This window comes from Cervus elaphus, chromosome 24, assembly GCF_910594005.1.
Source record: "Cervus elaphus chromosome 24, mCerEla1.1, whole genome shotgun sequence".
NCBI lineage: Eukaryota > Metazoa > Chordata > Mammalia > Artiodactyla > Cervidae > Cervus > Cervus elaphus.
The window spans coordinates 68,713,281-68,736,036 of NC_057838.1; positions in this window are offsets into that span (position 1 = coordinate 68,713,281).

Here is a 22,756-nt window from a genome sequence, read left to right on the forward strand (position 1 = left end):
CAGAGGGGTGCGTGTCTGCTGGGGACACAGATAAAATCAATCCACACGGCGGGCAATGATGCCATCCTTCATTCTCCACTCTCAGGTCAGAGCCTGCAGCTCAGCCCGGCGGTCCCTGCGGGGTGTGGGCCTGTGGGGGCGTGAACCCCCGGGCCGCCCGGCTCTGGGATCATGGGAGTCACCTCGCTTTCCTCCATCGCCTCATCTGGAAGGTGGGGAATCACAAGAGCATCATCTCCCAGGGGGTAATGAGTGGAGGCGCATGTAAGGTGCTCAGGCAAGGAGCCTGAGGGTGTGCTGTCCCGACTGTGATTATTTTAGGTCAGACGGTCTCCAGCCTTGAATGAGCACACGGCCCCCGTTGATGTGTGTGTATTTATAAAGTACAGACATGTGTTACTGAACTAGCACATTCCGTCCGTCATAAAACACATCCTCAGAATGGAAGTTTTCAAAGGATCACGAGTGGAAGCAAGCATTCCCATCTTTTCTTGTTCTCCCTGCCCCGTCCAGGCTCAGCCTCCACCCAGGGAGACGGCTGAGGGGGCTGGGTCAGGGGCGGCTGGCCCAGACCCCTCCCTTGGGCTCTGGGACCAGGCCGTGAACCCTGGAGGCAAGAAGGCATCCAAACTCCAACCTCCTGCAGGAGGAGCCCGGGCAGGTGTTTGCATTTTCTGGTGGCTCAGACAGTCAAGTGTCTGCCTACCATGCGACCCGGGTTCAATTCCTGGGTCGGGAAGATCCCCTGGAGAAGGAAAGGGCAACCCACTCCAGTATTCTTGCCTGGAGAATCCCATGGATGGAGGAACCTGGTAGGCTACAGTCCATGGGGTTGCAAAAAGTCGGATGTGACTGAGTGACTTCACTTTCACTTTCTTTTGCTGGCAAGCCTCGTACTAGGCCCCGTTCCAAGCACTCCCCGAATATTAACTCCTCGAAAAGCAGAGGTTCTGTGCTTTGTTTTAGCAGACGGGGAGCTGAGGCACAGAGGGTTTAAGTAACCTGTCCACAGCCACACAGCTGGCAAGGAACAAGCCCGGCTCTGAACCAAGAGAGCCAGGCTCCAGAGCCTGGGCTCCCATCTGCTCACCACAGCCGGCCCCGTCTCCGGCTCCCGCCCCAAGGGCCTGGGGCCTCGGACCCCCTAACGATAACATGGTTGCCACCCCCATTTACAGATGCAGAGACCGAGCTTTGCAAGGGTGGAATGCGCTGCCCTGGCCCAGCTGGGAGGCCCCTCGGATCCAGTCTCCGGTCCAAGCGGAGATCTTCACCAGCCGCCGCCGAGCTGCCCCTGGAGACCCTGTTTTGAGAAAAGCCCTGGAGACAGAGTCCCGAGGCCGTCTCCGAGCACCGGCTCTGCCGTTGGCTCACTCGGGCGATCTCGGGCAAGTCCCCGCAGACGGTCTCAGTCCCGGGCACCCTCACAGCTATGCCCTGCACAGGCTGAGCTGGTGACCCATTTCACGGAGTGGGAGAAACTTGCCTGAGGATACACAGCGTGCAAGGGGCAGTCCCTGGACTCGAACCCGGGCCATCAGAGCCCTTCCCCCCAACACAGCGGCGGGGGAGAAGAAGCAGACACTTACAGAGATGGACCTAAGATACGCAGAGCCACAGTGAGGACCCAAGGCAGAGTCTGCCTGGCAAATAGTCGGTGCTCAGGAGAGGTCTAAGAGAGGAGAGAAGGATGGAAGAGACCCGCGGCGGACTTCAGCCAGGCAGGCACCAGGCGTCCTACCCAGCAGCTGGCCCCGCCAGGCCCCGGGGGGCCCTGCAATGTTGGGGGACCGTCCAGATGCAGGGTGCATAGAGCGCACCTGTTAGACTAACGAGGGCAATGTTTTCAGCCCCGCCGACTGCCAGGCAGCTCCTCAGTGGGCCCACCTGCACTCAGGAGTGGTCAGTGCCCTCTGAGGGCAGGAGCAGGGAGGGACCGTGCCCTGTGGTGTCTTCAGATCGTAGGGCTCAGTTCAGTGAGAGGCACCAAGCCTCGAGGTGGCCGGGGCAGCCTGGGTCAAATCCTCTGCTGTGTCCCCCTGTTACCCAACACCTCCCCCCCCACCCCGGACTGCAGGAGCCTCTGCTGGCTGGGGGAGAGACGGGCATGGAACGCAGATGCTTCCCTCTCCTGGCATGAGAACGAGGGGCACAGACAGCCCGGGACCTGGCCCACAGCATGCCTGCCCTCCTCGGCCTGCACGCTCCCGGGAGAGGAGGCCCTGCCACCTATCAGGCCGGTCTTGGCGTTGCCCCGCGGGGCAGCGTAACAAGCCAGAGGTGGCTGGCTCAGAGCACACGGGCCTGAGCCGGGAGCTGGGTCGTTACAGCCCAGGCTCCAGTGTCAGACAGACCTGGGCTTAAGGACTTAGCGGCTCTCTTTCTTGCTTTCCCGACTTTAAAGTGAGGAGAAAAATAGCGTCTATCCTGAAGGGTGCGGGGGCTTCCCCGGTGGCTCAGATGGTAAGGAATCTGCCTGCAGTGGAGGAAACCGGGTTCAATCCCTGGGTCGGGAAGATCCCCTGGAGGAGGAAATGGCAACCCACTCCAGTATTCTCGCCTGGAGAATCCCACGGACAGAGGAGCCTGGAGGGCTACAGTCCACGGGGCCACAAAGGCTCAGACACGTCTGAGCGACTAAGACTTTGACTTGCACTTCCACAGGGTGTGAGAACTGGAAAGGTTAACCTCTGTGCAGCCCTCAGGACAGGCCTAGGCCGAGGAATCACCCTGAAAGCGCCAGTCACCAGCACCGCCGCTGTTGCATGCATATTAGCACTGTTCTGCTTCATCCACTTCCCACCTGCCTCTGTCTGACCCTCAGGCCTCTCTTCTGGAAAACCAGGCTAATTACCTGCCCCGCAGTGTTGCTATGAGGATTAGACGTGCTAACACCCGCTCTTGTAAATAACCAGACAGTACTGGGCACACAATCAGTGTTCTTTATCAAGACCTACCCCGGGGCTGAAGGTCGGAAGAGTGCAAGTCTTCAGAGCCGGCGCTATGTGACCCAGCCCAACTAACCCGACTTCTCCGAAATCTGGCTTCTCGTGGCTGGCATACAGCGGGTGCTCCGTAAATGTGGTCCCTTTACTGCCTCCTCAGGGGTGTTCCCACAAGCGGGGGCCCCTGCCTGCAGGGCAGCCTCTGGAGGTCACTGAGCCTGCTGAGGGCCCACCTGAGCCCCTGGAGACTGCGAGGTGAAGGGCACCCCGGTCTCACTCAGGAAGCCCAGGGCCAGCGGCCTCTCAGGCTCAGAGAGGAAGCACCTCGAGAGTCTGGAGGAGGGTCAGAGGGCAGATGGGACCCGATGAGGCCTGGGTGAGGCCTGGGTGCCCCAGGTCCTGCCTGCCTGCGTCCCAGCACCCCCTCACCTGCTCGCCTGGCTCCCGCTCACCTCCTTCCGTCTGCCAGAAGGCGTCCCCCAACCCCACCCTGCACTCTGACCTCCTGACTTTGCAGCAGGCGCTGGTCGACGGCGCTTTCACACACCCGTCCTCACTGGGGCTCCCCACGGCCACGCAGCTGGGATCCCGACCCGTGTCATCCACCCCCAAGTCCCTTCTGCTCTGCTGGACTTTGATCTCAGCTCGCGCTCTCTGCAGGGCCCCCCCCCTCCACCGCTGGCCGTGTCGGGACAGTCCACAGCACCCTGCCTGGGAGACGCTCGGCCTGCCCTGTGGCTCTCTGTCCGTGGCCGGGCCTCCTCTCCCATGCCCTGTCTCCCTGAGGCCCTGAGGCCCGGGCTGCCTCGACCCCCTTGGCCCCGGCACAGCAGGGGCTGGGGATACGACGGCTCCGAGCCCCTGGCCCTCGGGAGTGGACCCCGTGCTGGGTGAGGCGGTCAGCAACCCGACCACCTCTGTGTGAGACAGTGGTGTGAGGCAAGCAGAAGTAACGCCATGGCAGGCAGCTTAGATTAGGAGCAGGCCTTCCTACTTGGTAAGATTATCAGGCCACCTGGATACAACCAATCAGCTTTCACTTAAACACTGACCGCTATTTGCCAATTAGGAAATTAGGAACGGGGCGGAAACCCCCGGGAAAGTCCAGCGCGCGAAAGTTTTGACCAATGAAAATTGCTTTGCAAACTTGTAACCAATCCGCTTAAACCAACTACCAATGGCGTGTGCTCACCCTATAAATTTGTGTAACAGCTTGGGCTCGGGGCTCTCTGACCCGCACCATTGCGTTGACTTGAGTCAGCAATAAACTTCCCTTTCTGCGAGTTGCATTGTCTTGGAGGCCTTCTCTCTTCCCGCTCGGGGATTCGGACATCGGGCATAACAGTGGTACCCAAAGGATACGTCCGCAGGGCCCGAGAGGGAGAGTGCAGGGTCGGGGGAGGGCTTTGGTACGGAGACCAGCGGTCAGGGGAGACCTTGAGGGAAGGAGACGTTCATGACGGTCCTGGAGGCTCAGGAGGAACCAGCCAGGGGAGGGTCAGAGGCAAGGCGTATGCAGGCAGACGGAAGAGCCGATGCAAAACCGCTGAGCAGAGGCTGAGCATGCGGGGCTGAGCGCGCGGGGTTGGAGGGCTGGAGGGAAGGACTGCGTGTGGCAAAGATGCCGTGAAGGGCCCTGGGCCAGGAGCTTAACCTGTCTGCGAGGAGGACAGGGATGGACTAGAGGCTTCAAGCAAGGGAGGTGACAGTGTCTGATTACTGTTCTGAAAGAACCTATCTGGCCGCTGAGTGGAGAACAAGTTATGGAATGGAAGGGGTCCTGGGGACGGGGGAGGGAAAGACTCCCCCCAGTAGCTTGAAATGACCAATTTCACCACCAACGAGAGCAGCGCATTACTCTGTTCCTCTGAGACAACGGGATTCTGGAAAACTGAGCTTTCTGAATAACAAACAAGAAGGAAATACAGTGGGCTCCTGCCAGCAAGCAATGACAGTCCACAGAGCCCATAAGTGCACAAGCCACGCAGAGCTGAGGTCACTTGCCAGAGTTCCAATGAGTTCTAACAGCTACAGATTCAACGGAAATAGTGGTTCACGTTTTAAAATCAGAGTCCAGGTCAAAAAAAAAAAAAAAGCTGGGTTTCTGGCTTCTTTGGAACATTCCAGAACTTTGACAGTCCCAGCTCTGTACTCGGTCAGGGCACAGAGTTGAGGCCACTTCTTTCAGCATGTGACTCAGTCTGCCTACTGCCCCCCAGCCCAGTCACTGGTCATTCTCATGGCCCACAAGCCATCTGAACTTGTTCTTAAAGGTCTACTGATTCCAAGGTTTGGTGAGGGTGCGGAGTGACCGGAGTTTTCATCCTCAGCTATGGCCGTGTAAGTCGCAAAGAGTTGTCCGGGGTCACTCTGCAAACTATTCTGTAATTTCTAAAGCGAAGTGGGAATTATCTTGTGAATTGAAGACATGCACTTGCCATCACCCTACAACTCCTATCCTGGGTTTATACTGAGGCAGGAGACAGGCGGGCTCCAGGTTAGGCATGGACAGCTGGCCTCCTCTTTATAGTTCTTGGGAGAGGAAAGGTAGGTTTCAGCCCGGACACTCACAACTAACCTTCTGATGGCTGGGACAAAAAGGCTAAACTCTGTCTGAGAAAAAGATCAAGAGACGACATGTTTGCCCTCCTTGGGGTGAGAGAGACCCTGCATGTGGGCAGAAAGACTCCTCCGGGGTCACAGGGCAGGGGACCCCAGGTCATAATAAGTCTTGCCATTTCCCTCCCCAGAAGCCCTTGCACTGAAATCCGTCTTGGCGGGGGGCTGCCAGCACACCTAGGGGAGGGTCTTAAGTCAAACGAGCAGGGGGAGGGGGGCAAAACAAGATGATCGGCCGGAGGGCAGACGCAGACCCGGACTGTCCCCTCATAAATGATTTCAACTTCCCAAACACGACTCTCGAGATTCTCTGGCTGAGTGTGCTTCTGCGTCTTCCGGCTGGTACTGTTTTTCCAATAAACATTTTAGTATTCTCTCTACCTTCCGCCTCCTTATCAGAACTTTCTAGTCAAGGCAGGCACAGACTGGGGGTTTCGGCTCTAGCCACTGGCCTTTGTGGACAGTGGTAGGGCTCCTGGTTTACACCCAGGCGACCAGGGTTCAATTCCTGGTCGGAACTAAGGCCTCACTTCCAGCTGCTGCTGCTGTGTCCAAAATCAATACCATGGAGGGGCTTGTACGCACATGCACGAGAGGACATCCACAAGCACCAGCGTCCATCGGCAGGAGCCAGAAACAGGCTGTGTTACAGACCCCCCGGAGCCCCACCTACGGTCACAACAATGGACACCGTTCAGCTACTGCGCGCAGCCCGAGTGAACGTCAGAGACACGTGCGGGAAAACTGAAAGTTTCAGAAAGACACAGACAGGATGGTTCCATTCCGCTTACACAGCACACCCAGACACACCAAAGCCCCCAAAGTGCAAGGAATCGAAACAGAACAGGATCCCGTGGGGCCCTCTGGATACAAAAGCCTTTTCAGGTCTCCCCCATTTCTTATTCGCAGGACAAAGGCTTCCCCTCCCAGGCCTTCCCAGACTACCCGAGGGCAGGTTCGAACAGCTGCTGACCAGGGAAGTAAGGGACTGCGGGAGCAAGGGAGCAGCGGTCCAGAAGCAACGTTGTCGCTCAGTCGCTCTGTCGTGTCCGCCTCTTTGCGACCCCGTGGACTGCAGCACGCCGGGCCTCCCCGTCCTTCACCATCTGCCGGAGCTTGCTTAGACTCACGTCCATCGAGTTGGTGACTTGACAATATCCTGGAGCCCTTCTCCAGGAGCGAAGCCCCCACCCAGGTGGACGATGGTAACTTCAGAGCCCAGGATCCCTGGAGCACCGCTCTGTGACCACATCACCAACCAGTCAGAAGAAAGCCAGAGACCCTGCAGCCCTCACCCCAACTTTAAAAACTTCTCCCCACAAACCATCAGGGAGTTTCAGTTTTTTCCTTTTTAAGGTCAGTGTTTTTTGTATCCTGCTCTGGGTCCTCTGAAATCTTGGTTCTGCTTTTCACATTTAGGTCTATGATCCATTTTTAACTGATTTTTTTTCAACATGTAAAAAGATGCATATTTTAATGTATACAACTAAGTGAATTCGAGAAGTGTATACCCATGAAACCATCACCACCGTCAAGGTCATAGACATATCCCTCCCCTCCCAGTTTTCTCCTGCCTCTACTATTACTGTTATTTCCAAACTGGCTTTTGTCTGCAAAGTGAGGGAGCAGTTGAGATTCTTTTTTTCCCTACTCTGATATCCCATTTCTGCATTTGTTAAAAGTGTTTTCCTTTCCCCATGGGTTTGACTTAATGCCTTGCTTTGTTGCTTAAAAATTATTATTCTTTAAACTGTGTACTCCTCTTTTGTATGTGTATATTTCACGTTAAAAAATGTGAAATGCCTCTTCCGTGAAGGCACTATGCTCAGGCTGTGGAGAAAGCGGTGACCTAACAGCCCGTCCCACGCCGTGAGCGGACAGCCCCGCAAGGCCACCTGGGTTTCTGACTTGTGACGAGGCACATGTGGTTTCTCCTGTTGGGAAAGATCCAAGGTGGAGGAGGGATTGATTGAAACCAGTTGCCTAAACACCGGCTGGGGAGCATGTTAACGTGAACACGATCTGAAGGTCTCAGTGGGCCACAAGCTCAACCCAAGTCAAGGATTTAAGGTCATGGAAGGGCTCATCCACTGCCTCCACGGTGTACACACAGTTTCTTCCTTCCCCTGTCCCCATGCCTCTCCTCTGTCCAATCCTGTTCGGGGGTCTTTGACTCGTCTCCGGGACAGGGAATGCCTGGAGGGGGCTACGGAGTAGGGAGGGGGCTGGGGGGGCCTGTCCTCGGAAGAGCGGGAGAAAGGTGGGTCTGAGGCCCAGAGGGGAGAGCAGGACACTTTTATCCCCCAGGTAGGCGCGGGGGAGGAAGACCCCAGCCCCAGGATGGAAAGTTTGATCCTAGGTGTGGATTGTCTAACCTGTCGGGATTCCCAGGGGACGGGGTTGGCCCTCTCCCTGTGGTACAATCATCCAAAGGCTCCCGGGCTCCCATCCCTCCATACCAAGCTCCCCTGATGTGAGAGGGAGGCAGGAGACAGAGGGGCCCCAGGCTGGGTGGCAGCAGTGTGTCCCCAGGGGACAGGTACTTCCAGGTGAGGAGGAGGACCTGAGCCCTGCCCAGGTAACAGCCAGGGACCCCACAGCTCTCTTTCTCAAAGTCAAGGAGACCTTGCCAACTGTACATGCGCAGCAGAGCTCCTTGGAGGTCAAAAGGGGAGTGATGCCCACCTATCCATCGGCCTCTTTCCTGGAATCCCTCTTGGCTCCGAGATGCCCAGGCATGCACGGGAGGACGCTGGGATGGACTGAATCCAGGCTCAGAACCCAGCCAAGCAAGGTGACTGGCCAAAGGAAGCCCGGAAGAGATGCCCCATAAAAGTGATTCAAGCCGCCACGAGGGCACGGCTCTCTCTCTGAGGCCGCCTGGGTGTCTATCCACAAGTAAACTTTTTCCTCCTAATAAAACACCGGACATGTATTATTACTTTCCGTCCCTGTAGGAATTCCTTTCTGCAAAGCCGAAGGGCCAGGACCTTGTCACCAGCCACTGGTCTAGTGGCCAGGATTCAGCGCCCTCACTGCCGGAGCTGACCTCGGTCTCTGCCTGGGGACTGAAATCCTGCTTCAAGCCGCCGCTGGCCGAGGCCACCCGAGATCAGAAGGACACCTTTGTCCTTGAGCATCGTGGTGAGTCAAGGCCCGAGACGGGGTGGGGGAGGGTGAGACCCAGTCCTTCCAGGCCACTTACTGGAAGGACACTTGGTTTCCCTTCAGGCCCCGGCGCTAAGCGGGAGGCCGAAGGCAGCTGGGTGGAATGTGCCGCCAGCCCCCGGCTCTGCCTGGAATTTCACGGGCGCGTTTTGCAGTCACTAAACTTAGCACCGGGGGCCTGTGGCCTCTGGGTCGGCCCCGGCATGCCAGAGGCTGAGAATGAATCGCAGGGAGAGTGGGTAGGAGAAAACACAACGGGCCAGACCTGGGGACACATCTCGGCCTGTGGGGAGGAGAGGGCCCTGACGGGTGATCCTGGACCCCTCCTGCCCTGTCCCCCTTGGTCCAGAGATGCCGTCCTTACCCCCGACCCCAAAAAAGTGCACGCTTTCTGGGGAGAGGGTCTGATGGGAGTCCTTTACCCCACACATTCCACATACGTTTACTGACGGCCTACTGTGTGCCAGGCGCCTTGCTACACCCTGAAGACACTACGGGGATTTGACGGACCCTGTCTGGCCCGCTGCAGCAGACAGATAGGTTCAGCCAAAGGGTGCTTGGGGGGCTGACAGGGGGCAGCCCCAGCCTGGGGAATCTAGGAGGGCTTCCCAGAGGAGGCCACATCTACATGGAGACCTGGAGGTGGAGAGAAGAGCTAGGCTGGGGAGACGGGGGGAGGGCGGCTCAGGCAGACGGCCAGGCCAGGCTGCGACGGGCGAGGGGGACGAGGGGCTGTCCCCTGATGCCCAGCTCAGCTGCCTCCCACGACACCCTGATGCCGCTCTGACTTTCTGCCTGCTCCCTGGACCGCCGTGCCGGAGAAGAGAGACCACTCTGTGGAGTTCCGCTCTTGGCCAGGACTTTCGGCTCCTGCTTCCTGACCAAGCCACCCTGGGCAAGCCGGCTCATTCCTTTGGGCCTCAGTTTCCTTTTCTGTAAAATGGGAATAAGAGCGGGTCCTCGGGGCTTTCCTGGTGGCGCAGTGGGAAAGAATCAGCCTGCCAGTGCAGGAGACGCGGGTTTGAAGATCCCTGATCCGGGAAGATCAGAGCAACTAAGCCCGACAACTACAGAGCCCGTGCTCCGCACAGGAGAACCCGCCGCAGTGAGGAGCCCCTGCACCCTAACTAGAGAAAAGCCCACCAGCAGTGAAGACCCAGCACAGCCCCAAATAAACACATCACATCAAAGCTTCTGATTGGAAGTGTTCACAAGACACGCTCGTTTAAAGAAAAAGAAGGCAGGTCCTCTAGTGACGACTCCCTGACTGTGCGGCTCACGGGGCCTGATGCTTAGCAGACCCCTGATAAAACGGGAGCTGTGTCCATCTGGCCTGTGGCTTCCTCGCCCATCAGTCGGTGAGCCTCCCAAGGGCAGGGCAGCCGTCCTCTGAAGCCCCGTCCGTGGCCTGGTCCGGGAGGAGGCGGACGCCTGTCGGGCCGGAAGCTTTGTTTTCTGCACGCTGCTCAGTGCCTGGCCGGAGTGCGGGGAAGGGTGTTCACACGCCTGGATGGGAGCCTCTGTCCACCTGCCCAGCCTGCTCAGCTCGCGGAGGACACAGAGAAGGTCAGCCTCCCTTGCGTGGCCAGCAGCTGTGACCGACAGGCCCTGAGAGCTGCCCTTTGTCTCTATCGGATGTGGAGGTGGCCCTGGTGGCGGCCAGCCCTTCCTTGGATGGGGGCAGCTTTCTGCCACCCTCACCCTGGGGACTGGCATGCACCGCTGACCCATGAATGCCAACCCATCCTAACTGCATGCGCAGGCCTGGGGCAGGGGTCTGGGCGGTCCCTTGCTTGTGCTCTCTGCCCGCGCCAGCGGAATCTCTGGATGCGGGGTAGGGGGGGCGCAATGGGGTGCTGGACCCCGCCCAGGGTCCAACCTCTTCCTGGGCGGCTGGCCCCAGGGATCTCTGACTTGTCATACATTCCCTCAGGACTGTTAAATTTTATTTTTAGGATTCACCTCCTGGGTGACCCAGAGTTCTCTCATAAATCTTCTTACTCCAGCGGCCCAGGAGGTCGGGATTAGCCCCTCGGTTTACAGATGGGGGCTCACGGGCGGAGAAGCGAGGAGGGTGCCCGGAGGTCACACAGCCAGGAAGGGGCAGAGGAGCAATAAAAGCCAGCTGCTGACTCCAGAGCTCCCTCCAGCCAGGAGAGGACGCGCTCGGCTGGGTGTCCTGATGCGGAGCTGCACCGGCATACGGGCAGCACCAGGAGGAAGAGGCGGAGACCCGGCCCGACCCCACGCCTGCAGACTGAGCCCAAGGCCTGCACACAGCCAGGCGGCCCTGGGGTCTAGCGGTAGAAACGGGCCAGGCTTTGCACCGGCTTCCTGTCCTGCCCTGCAGCCAGCACCTGCGGCAGGCAGCGAATGCCTCCTAAACGCGGAATGAATGGAAGCCAGACGGGGTGAGGGAGATCCTAGTCAGGGCCCTCGGCTGAGGGAGCGGACACCGACGGGTCAAGCTGCCCAGAGGCTTTCTTGCTGCCCTGTTCCCACTGCTGAGCTGGCCAGGGTGGAAGGGTCCAGGGGTTCACACCCACTGGACCAGTCACAGCCTGCCCTCCCTGGTCAGCGGCGACTGGCCCAGGCATGAGCCATCTATTTGGGACAATGAGTCTCAACCCAGGAATGTTTTTTTGAATGTGGGACCCAGAAGGTTGAGTCCAGATGCTGTAAAATGTGAAACTCAGGGGCTGGGGCAATTATGTTTCCATTTGTGCAGCTGTAGTGGAAGCCACAATTGTCTCCTCTAGGACAGTTTCCACCTGCAAGTCAAAATAAATCTGGCCACCAGTGGCTTGGTGGATCAAATTGTATCTTTCTCATATGATGAGAAATCTAGAGGGAGGTGAGCACAGGCATTGATTCGCTCAGTGAGATCAGGGCTGGAGTTGTGTGATTTCCTTGCCTTTCCCTCCTGGCTATGAGATGGTTGCCGTGGCTCCAGGCATCATATCTGCATTCAAGGGAGGATGAAGGGGAGGAAGACCAGGCCATCTATAGTTGATGCCTTTTATAACAACAACAAAAAACACCCGGAAACGTCTCCAGAACCCACAGCAGATGTCTGCTATGTCTCATTGACCAAAACTGTGTCTCACGGCTGCAGCAAAGGGAGCCGGGAAAGAGCATTTAGCTGAGCACAGTGCTAAATGTAACCAGGGTTCTTTTAAATGAGAGGGGATGCTGGGTAGACAGCTGTCCACCTCTGCCCTGCGATGGTCCTCAAGCAGACAGACTGATGCACAGAGGGCTGTGGTGGTCTGGGTGCCTGATTCCAGATTTTGGTTCAACACCCCTGTGGATTCTGTGATTGCCTTAAACTCTAGTTTTGGGTTAAGTCCCTGATGGCTCAGTTGGTAAAGAATCCACTTGCACTGCAGGAAACCCCGATTTGATTCCTGGATTGGGAAGATCCACTGGAGAAGGGATAGGCTACCCACTCCAGTATTCTTGGGATTCCCAGTGGCTCAGCTGGTGAAGAATCCACCTGCAATGCAGGAGACCTGGGTTCCATCCCTGGGTTGGGAAGATCCCCTGGAAAAGGGAAGGGCTACCCACTCCAGTATTCTGGCCTGGAGAATTCCAACAGTCCATGGGGTCGAAAAGAGTTGGACATGACTGAGCAACTTTCACTTCAAAAGCCAGTTGCAGTGGGTTTTCAAAGTAATCCAGGAACTGCTGTAGAAGCCAGGTGCATGCCTGACGTCCTCAGACACGTCCTGCCTGGGCACTGGTGCCCCTCAGGGGCCATGACCTGGGTCATGTGACATCGTTGCCATGCCAACAGTGGATGGGCCGGGAACCTGGGCCCTGGGGCCTGGCAAAGCAACAGTCCCTTCTGGGGGGAAGGAAATGAAATACGGTGTCCTGGGCCTGGCTTCCTGAAGACAAAGGAAGGGGCTCCGGGGGTGCAGCGTGCTGGGTGGCAGGCAGCTGCCGCTTTGCAATTTGAGAGGAGCAAGAACGCTGAGGGACTGGAGGGCATCACGAGGAGAACCCAGGAGGGGGCCAGGCTCAGCCCCGGGAGCCTCGGTTTCCTCACCTGTCAGATGGGGCCACTAACAGTTCTCAGCTCTGCTGACTGAAGAGTAAATGAAGCCATGTGATCAAGGGTTTCGCATAGGATCTGGAACATGCTAAGTGCTCAGTAAGTAGTAGTTATAACATTACTGTTACAGTAGGTGCTCGGGAAATGCTTTCTTTTAACTAATTTAATTAATTTGGCTGCATCGGTCTCAGTTGCTGGATCTTTCGTTGCGATGCGTGGACTCTCTAGCTGCGGCTTCCGTAGTCGCAGCACTTGAGCGTGGTTGGTCCGTGGCATGTTCCCCGACCAGGGATCGAACCTGTGGTGGAAGCGCAGAGTGCTACCCACCGGACTCCCGGGAGAGTCCCGCTAAGACCTTCTTTAAGAACGTGCATCAGGATGAAACGAGATGCCTACATCACGTAGCACAGTGCTGGGCTCAGGCTGGATGCCGGACGCACGCTGGCTAAAGCGAAACTCTGAGAAGGAGCGGGCACGGAGGTCAGCCAGGTGATTAGCAGGACCGTGGTCAACTAGGAGTGCCAAGCGGAGAGTGGGTGGGAAGAGGGGAGTCATGGGCAGTTCTTGAGCAGGGGAGTGGCTGGCTGGCACAGGAGTGTCTCAAAGCTTATTCTGGCATCCATCTGCTGTTTATCAGTGTTTGGGTGAAGACGTGAGGGAGCTGCCTACGAAAGGGGCCCATTAAGCCCCAGAACAATGGCTTTGCAGCAGCCTTTGTGGAACCAGATTCCTGCTGTCCAAACCACCCAACTTCCTGCTCCCAACCTGCTGGGAGCTGCGGGAGGCGGCCTTTATCCTCTGGTAATGAGCCAGGGAAGAAATGCTAATTCATCTGTGAGCCCCGGGCCACTCCCCTGTTCCATCTCCACCCAGAAATCTCTGCCAAAGGTCCCTGCACGGGCTAATAGGATTGGTGCTGAGCTTATCTGGGTGAACAAGGCCCCTAAAGGGCCCATTCTGATGGTTCAATGTGCTGTTAACCCTTTGTTTGCACTTCAACCTCTACCAAGCTTAGAGAGTCCATCTTGCATTAACCCCTCACCTGCGGGTAAGGTTTCACACCCACCTGTGGGCACAGGAGCACTTTCAAAATGCAGAAATGAGCTGGGTCCCCAAGTTTAAGATCCCAGAGCCTCTGTCTTATCTATTCCCTCACTTTTTTGTTAAGTAAACTGACACCTGGAGAAGATAGGAGACACTTTCAAGGCCAACCGGGCTCACTCAGGGTCAGGCTTGGGATGGGGTTGACTCACTGGACTCTCAACTTTTAAGGTACACTGTGCAAGAAACTGGATTTGCAAAAAAAAAAAAAAGTTGTCGAACTGACCAACTCTGGGCGCAGAGTCAGTGAGGCTTGCTTTCAAAGCCTATCTATGAGTTAGCAAGTGTTTAAAAAAAAAAAAAAGAAAAACCTCTCTATACCATGATGAAGTGAAGTGAAGTCGTTCAGTCATGTCCGACTCTTTGCGACCCCATGGACTGTACCCTACCAGGCTCCTCCATCCGTGGAATTTTCCAGACAAGAGTACTGGAATGGGTTGCCATTTCCTTCTCCAGGGGATCTCCCCGACCCAGGAATCGAACCCTGGTCTCCCGCATTGCAGGCAGACGCTTTATCATCTGAGCCACCAGGGAAGCCCCAGCCATGATATCATGGACCATACAGAAGGCTGAGCGTCGAAGAACTGAGGATTCTGAACTGTGGTGCTGGAGAAAGTGCTTGAGAGTCCCTTGGACAGCAAGGAGATCAAACCAGTCAACCTCCTAAAGGAGATCAACCCGGGGGAGGTGGGAGGGGGGATCGGGATGGGGAATACATGTAACTCCATGGCTGATTCATGTCAATCTATGACAAAACCCACTGCAATGTTCCGAAGTAATTAGCCTCCAACTAATAAAAATAATTGAAAAAAAAAAAAAAAGGAGATCAACCCTGAATATTCTCTAGAAGGACTGATGTTGAAGCTGAAACTCCCATACTTTGGCCACCTGATGCAAAGAGCCAACTCACTGGAAAAGACCCTGATGCTGGAAAAGATTGAGGGCAGGAGAAGGGGACGACAGAGGATGAGATGGTTGGATGGCATCACCGACTTGATGGTCATGAATTTGAGCAAATTCTGGGAGCTAGTGGAGGACAGGAAAGCCTGGCGTGCTACAGTCCATGGGTGTGAGTGACTGAGCAACTGAACAACAACCATCATACCAAGTTCATAATTCAGAAAGATTATTTTTGTTCGTCTGGCTGGTCTCAAGGTTGCAGACTTCCACTTTCTCAGAAGTGACTATTTTTAAGAGAAATTAGTTGAGCTTGGTTTTTAGCATTTATGGAAGTGGGCTTGCAAAGGATCTGACATTTCTGCAGATGGGCCGAAATGTCTACAGGAGGTCACCAATTGGCTAATGACTCGGCAGTTACTGTCCAGCATAACTTCCTGCTCACCCCACAGGGCTCAGAACACATAGGTTCAAGGGCAGAAATGGGTCCACAGCGAGCTTTGCCCATCTCCCCACTGGGTACATGTCTGAGCCGTTCATGGGTCTTCGTGGGGCAGGAGAGTGACCAAGACTCAGCCTCAATATCAAGAAACTCAGGACCATCTCCTTATTCAAACCAAAATAATAATATTAATAAGCTCACATTCTATATTCTGGCAAGTCCACCACTGGGCCTTCTAGTCTACCTCCCAGAAACTTTTGCATGGGTGCACAAGCAAGTTTGGGTGGTATGCCTGAAGTGACAAAGAGTAAGAGCACCTAAGTGACCTTCAGATTGTTTAAAAACAAAGCATACGTTCAAAGGTACGTCCAAACTATCCAGTGAGGCCGGCGCTGAAAGAGCAAAGTGCCGCCCCGCACAACAATGAGAAGGATCCGGAGGTACTAACAGGTGGGGAGAAGAGGACGAGAACCACTGGGCGCATTCTTGCTCGAGAGAGGAAATGTTCACTTACCTGGGTGTGTACATGCCGAAAGTCTCTCTGGGAGGAGAGGAATGAAACAGACCAGTGTTCTCTCGGGAGGGAAACTCCACCTAGGGAGAGAAAGAGTCTGGCTTTTAGCTGTATGTTGATACACTTTTTTCTGCCGCTAGTAGTTTTGTTCACCATGTGCAGGCATCATATTTCGACTGAAAACAGTTACTTATCCAAGAGAACTGAAAATACGTGTCCATGAAAAAACCTGTGCACAGATGTTCATAATAGTGTAAGTCATTATTTTGTCAGGCATTAGACAAAGTATGGAAAAAACCCCAAAGCCCATCAGCTGATGAGTGGATAAAGATAATGTGATCTTTCCCTGGAATGGAATATTACTCAGCCATAGAAAGGGATGAAGCACTATACAAGCTCAAAATGGGTGAACCTTGGAAACATTATGCTGAGTGGAAGAAGTCAGGCATGAGATGCGATACCATATATTGCATGAAATATCCAGAATAGAAAAATCCATAGGGACAGAAAGCAGATCAATGGCTTCCTGGGGGAGGGGGAAATGGGGAGTGACTGCTAATGGACATTGGGTTTCTCTTTGCGGTGATGAAATGTTCCAAAATTATATAGTGGTAAAGTTGCATTATATATAGTGGTAATGGTTGGGCTTCCCCTGTGGCTCAGCTGGTAAAGAATCCACCTGCAATGCGGGAGACCTGGATTCGATCCCTGGGTTGGGAAAATCCCCTGGTGAAGGAAAAGGCTACCCGCTCCAGTATTCTGGCCTGGAGAATTCCATGGACTGTATGGTCCATTGGGTCGCAAAGAGTTGGATACGACTGAGCGACTTTCACTCACTCACTCAATGGTTGCATAACCCTTTGAATATGCTAAAAAAAAAAAAAAAAAAACACTGAATTGTATTCTTTGAAATTAAAAAACAATTTTTTTTCATTTTACTTTATTTTTTGCCACCCTCGAAGTTTGTGGGAATCTTAGTTCCCCAATCCAGGATTAAACCCCGGCCCCTGTAGGAAAAGGGTGGAGTGAGTTCCAACCACTGAGCCCCCAGGGAAGTCCTGAATTGTATACTTTAAAAGTGCAAACTTCGTAATATATGAATTGTATCTCGATAAAACAGTTGTCTGAAAGAGTAGTTAAAGGACATTAAGCATTAGACAGAGTGGTGAAGGACAGGGAAGCCTGGAGTGCTGCAGTCCATGGGGTCGCAAAGAGTCAGACACGCCTGAGCGATTGAACAACAGAAAAAGAGCAGTCACTGTATCTGAGGGCTTCCTAAGGGTACCTCGACGGAGTGCCGGACCCGGTGGGTTAAAACAACAGCAGTGCATGGTCTCAGAGTCCCGGAGGCCCAAACTCCTGGAGCGGGGTGTGAGCAGGGGAGCAACCTTCCTTGCCTCACCCGGGGTTCTGGTGTTTGCCAGCAAACCTCGGTGCCCCTGGATTAAAGAGGCCGCCCTCCAGTCACACGGCCGTCTTCCCGCTGTGTCTTCCCGTCACTGTCCCTTTCATGCATCTGTCCACGTGTCCCCTTTTTATAAGGACACAGTCAAACTGGATCAGGGCCCAGCTGAATGACCGCACCTTAATCTAGTTCAATCTGCAGAGACTCTATTTCCAAACAAGGTCGCATTCACAGGTACTTGGGGTTAGGACTTCAGTGTCTTTTTGGGGGGGGATCCAATCTAACCCCATCGAAGAATTGACGCTTTCAAACTGGGGTGCTGGAGAAGACTCTTGAGAGTCTTCAGCAAGGAGATCAAACCAGCAATCCTAAAGGGAACCAACCCTGCATCTTCACTGTAAGGACCGATGCTGAGGCTGAAGCTCCCATACTTTGGTTACCTGATGCAAAGAGCCAACTCACTGGAAAAGACCCTGATGCTGGGAAAGATTGAGGGCAGGAGGAGAAGGGGACGACAGAGGATGAGATGTTGGATGGCATCACCAGCTCAATGGATATGAATCTGAGCAAACTCCAGGAGATGGTGAAGGACAGCGGAGCCTGGCGTGCTGCAGTCCATGGCATCAAAAACAGCTGGACAGGACTTGGAGACCGAACAACAACAATCTAACCCCTAACACTAAGTCTGGCCCAGCCAAGGAGAGAGACTGAGGAGGGTGCTTCTAAGAGTGCAGTGCGTTCCAGAGAGCGAGCTGGGGCTGGGCAAGCTCAGGATAAAGGACACCTTTGCTCTGGGAAGCAGGCGTGACTTCTGGAGGAGGCGTTAGAGTCGGGCTTCTTCTCAGGTGACTACTATCAGGATGTCGTCTACATCAGGATAGTTTTGAGTCTGTAGGGGATGTTATTAATCCACCAGGACGACTGGTGTAAACCAGGATGGTCGGATTCTGGGGTCGCCTTGGTCTTAAGAGCGGGTGAGAATTTGCATATGCGAGGTTGGGAGGAGTGGCAGGAAGAGCATATCACATGGAGGGAACAGCAGCTGGGAAAGGCTCAGAGGGGAGAACCTTCCAGATGCTCGCAGGGAAGGACCGAGTCTGAAGACAGAGACTCTTGGGAAGCTGGGAAGAGCCTCGATCGCCAACCCGAGGAGTGAGGACTCTTCAGCCAAAGTCCATGGAGACTGGACCCTTGTGGTCAAACTGGGGGTCTCCTGGAGGAAGGGGCTGCCCACCATGCAGGGAAGCATGGACCCTCCAAACCCAAACCTGGAAACCAGCTGGCGGTGAGTTGGCCCATCAGCCCAGAGCATGAAGTCAGCCCAGCTCCGGAGGACAGACTCCCCACCAACTCATCTGCTGACAGGGTCCTTCACCCCTGGGAAAGCAGGCCTTTCTTCACTCCGCGGTTCAGCTCTGACTGGAATCTAGAATCAAGGCGGATGTCAGTTTGGTTGTTAAAACCTTAGGCTTTTTTTTTTCCTTATTGTTATTTTTGGGAAGAGATGGTATTGAAGATCAACTTCTGAATCTAATAAAAGCTGGTTTTTAGTTACTTAATCCCTTGGAAAGATATCAATCATCATTTCTTTCTTATTTAAACATTTTTAAAGAAAGGTGCACACTTTTGGTGGGGAGCGGGGAAGGGAAGAGACATTCGCAGCAAAACACTGCGGCCTGAGGACCTCAGAAGCCGGTGATGACACCTCTGCAGCCGCTGGGGGCCGTGCGCTCTCCTCCGAGCACTCCAGGACCCCGGGACGGGACCCCCAGCCCTTCACAGTCCCCTCTCCCGGCTCCCTGCCTCCGTGAGCGGCCTGCCCCAGCGGCCCTCCCTTGGGCTCCGGGATCACTCTTCTCGCCCTTTGTGGGTTTCCTCTCTGCTCCCCTGCCTGTCAGGAGCCCTGGGGCTCAGTCCGCTGTCCTTTTCTCTCCTTTGTCTACATGCATCTCCTAGTGGCCTCCTGAGTCCACTCGCTGATCACCCCACAAGTATGTGTCCTGCCAGACCTCCTCACCCCGCCCCCCAGGCTCCAGACCTGTGTGTCCGGCGGCCTCCTGACATCCCCTTCCCCTGTCCAGTGGTCATCCCAAACCTTACTTGTCCCCAGTGACCTTCATTTAATGTGCCCAACGATCTGAGAGGTGGGCATTGCTATCTTCCTCCCTTATCCGATGAGGCTCGGCATAGGGGGAATTACCTCTAGAGAGCAGGAAACTAGTGGGGTAAGATGTGTGTGCGTGTGAAGCCCCTCCCCTTCGGAATCTCCATCTACAACTAGAGTCATAGGTTCGGGCTGGTCAGTTGATTTCTACAAACCCTTCCAGCTCCAAATGAGCACAAGGAAGCTGTTAGAAGGACTGGGGCAGAAGAACATGCATGTGAGGGAAAAGGAAAAAGAGGATGAGAAACATCATATCTCTGGAAGCACCGACATGCATGCGTGCGTACTAAGTCACTTGAGTCGTGTCCGACTTTGCGACCCTACGGACTGTAGCCTGCCAGGCTCCTCTGTCCCTGGGGATTCTCCAGGCAAGGACATTGGAGTGGGTTGCCACTCCCTTCTCCAGGGGATGTTCCCGACCCAGGGATGGAACCTGTGTCTCCTGCATTGCAGGCGTGTTCTTTACCGCTGAGCCACCAGGGAAGCCCCAGGAGCACTGACTCGCCGTGGTGAAATCCTGCCTGTCCTCCCGAGTCCTAAGGCCTCACCCAGCTGCCAGCTGATGCTACAAGTTCTTCCACTGAGGCCTCATGCCTCTCCCTCAGATCCTTCTTCCTGATTCTTTTTCTCCCTCAGGTTCTTAAATCCCTAGGAAGGGTGTCATTCTAAACCACGGATGAAAATAGTTTTCAACTTTGCTGTGTGGAGGACGGTTATCTAGACAGCTGTGTCGAGAAAGGAGCCTGAGGTGGTGCTCAGACTCAATGAGAAAAGTTGTGCAATTGATCAGCAAAATCTGCTGAGGGCAAGGGAAGGAGGAGCAGGGTTGCAAACGCACTCACCCAGCCTCCAGCTCAGAGTCAGGTCAAGGAGACTCAGCAGGGAGGCCAGTCTGAGAAAGGGACGCCTTTTCCTCCACCTTCTCTCACAATATATAAATTAGTTTATTCTGCTATCCTATCCTATTCTTTCTTTAATTTTTTTAGGGGGATTTAAAGTAAATTTTCTTGTAAGTATTTTTGAAAAAAAAAAAAAGAATATATAAATGTTAATAATGGGGCTTCCCTGGTGACTCAGATGGTAAAGAATCCACCTTCCCAACCCCTGGGTGGGGAAGATCCCCTGGAGAAGGGCGTGGCAACCCACTCCAGGATTCTTGCCTGGGAAATCCCATGGACGGAGGAGCCTGGCGGGCTGCAGTCTGTGGGGTCTCAAAGAGTTGGACGCGATTTAGCAACTAAACCACCACCACAACAAACATAGGTAAGCTCAGGACTGCTCAGGGTGAGCGGTCTAATAGGAGCCTCTGGCCGCAAAAGGCTGGGCCCTCCCGCCGCCCACAGAGGGCCATAGGTCAGGGTGAGTCTGAAGGAAGGGACCAGCGCCGCCCCCCACCCCCGAGAGTCTGCCGCCCAGCTGCCGCCCGCGGCAGATGGCCCCCCCAGGCTGAGTGTCCTGTGGACATTCAGGAGGTTCTGGGGACCCACAGCGCGGGCACACGGGCAGGGCGTGCTCCCAGCTGTAATCACCCCCAGGCCAGACTGCCCTGTGAGGGTCCAGCCTCCAGTGCCCGAGGAGAGGATGGGAGTCAGCGGACCCGGGGCTGAGTCCCAGCTCTGCCATCGACCTGCTCACTGACAGGCAGGGAGACCGAGGCGCAGGAGGAGAGGGCCACATCCTCCCCGCGCCCTCCTCTCAGGCATCTGGCTGAGTGGGAGCGAGAGCCTCTTAGGCTCAGACGGAGGCGTGAATGAAGACAAGCACACCGCCCTCTCGCCCCCTCCCTCGCCCAAGGCAGGCATCACTAATCAACCACAGTACTGCTCCCCTCTGACCCAGCATGGCCTTACGGGCTCTGCCCGGTGCGAGCTCTTAGGGGCACTGACCCAGACAGCGGGCACTGAGACACACTATCTGCTACCCCTGTCTGAGAGGAGATTGTCTCAAAGGAAGGAGGGAAAGAAAACGTGTACTTTCTAAGCATCACTGTCTAAGGGTCAGCCATGGTACATCAGCTAATGACAGTTTTCAAAAACTGATCTCAAGGCAGGGTTATCAGTTCCATTTTACAGATGAAGAGACAGAGGTACAGAAACAAAGGAACAACCGAAAAGTCTACCAGGAAGGCATTGGGAAAGTAAACCATGGCATCTCCACACAGATGGAATAGTCTGCAGCTATGAGAGAGGATGAGGTTGACCAGATGTCTGTGGGGGAAGTATGTCTAAGATGTGTTGTATCAGTGATCTGATACTATGACCGGGCTGCAAAACAGATCCTCCTAAACTCAGTGACTTAAAACAACTATGCATTCAGCTCATAGTTCTGAGAACCCGAGGGTCAGCAGTCAGGCTGGGCTCCTCTGGGCAGTTCTCTGGGCTCCTACACACACCTGTGGCCAGGCGTCGGTTGGGTAGGTAGCTTTGCTGGTCATATCAGGGCTGCGCACTCTCTGGGGCCTTGACTGGGGCCACTGGGCTGACTTCCCTGCCTACGTATCTCTCATCCTCCCGTAGGCTATCGCAGGCTTAATCCCCTGGGGCAACACAGCTCCAGAAGCTTTAACAGAGGCACACAAAGCTTCTTGAGGCCTGGCTGGGAACTGACACCATCTCTTCCACCACATTCTTCTGGCCAAGGCAAGGCATCTGGGCATGCCCAGGTTCAAGGCGGTAGAACTAGACTCTGCCCCTTGATGGGAGGAGCTGCAAAGTCACACAAGAAAGGGCAGGAGACAGGGAGGTGTGAGGGATTGTGGCCACTTTTACAACCAGCCACATCTATGAAGCCACATAAGCGAGCTGTGAAATCGTGCAAAACGTCGGTCACCTCCAGGCAGTCGAAGTGATAGGGGTGGGCAATTCCTGCCTTCTCTTGTATTTATCACGTGTCCTTTCATGATGTTTTATTTTTGTTTCAAAAATGAAACTGAAAAAAAAAAAAAAGGGAAGAAATCTCTTGGCCACACTGCATAGCCTGTGGGAATCTTAGTTCCTTGACCAGGGATCAAATCAGTGGCCCCTGCACTGGCAGCGTGGACTCTTAACCACTGGACCACCCTCCCAAATGAAACAATGTGATTTAAGAGAAGGAAGAAATTTATTCTTCAGGTGTTCTTTTTCAGACTCAAGAAATGATACATGTGCAGAGAAGCTGATGCTGGGGGGTGTCATCTCTGTCTGAAGGCCCTGGGTGAACACCTGCGTGTCCTGCTTGAATAGCCATGCAGGCCTCCATACAATGGAATTCCACTGACGGGAAAACACCCGGACAGCCTGACGTGTTTGGCTCTGTTGCAGAGCGTGTGAGGTGCGTGTGGCATCGTGTGTGTCTATTTGTGTGAAAGGTGTGTAAGCTCACTCTGGCAGGGACGCAGGACAGCGGCGGTGGCTGCCCAAGGGCCCGGGGTGGACCGGGAGCAGCTTCCTCTTTACGCCCTTTTTA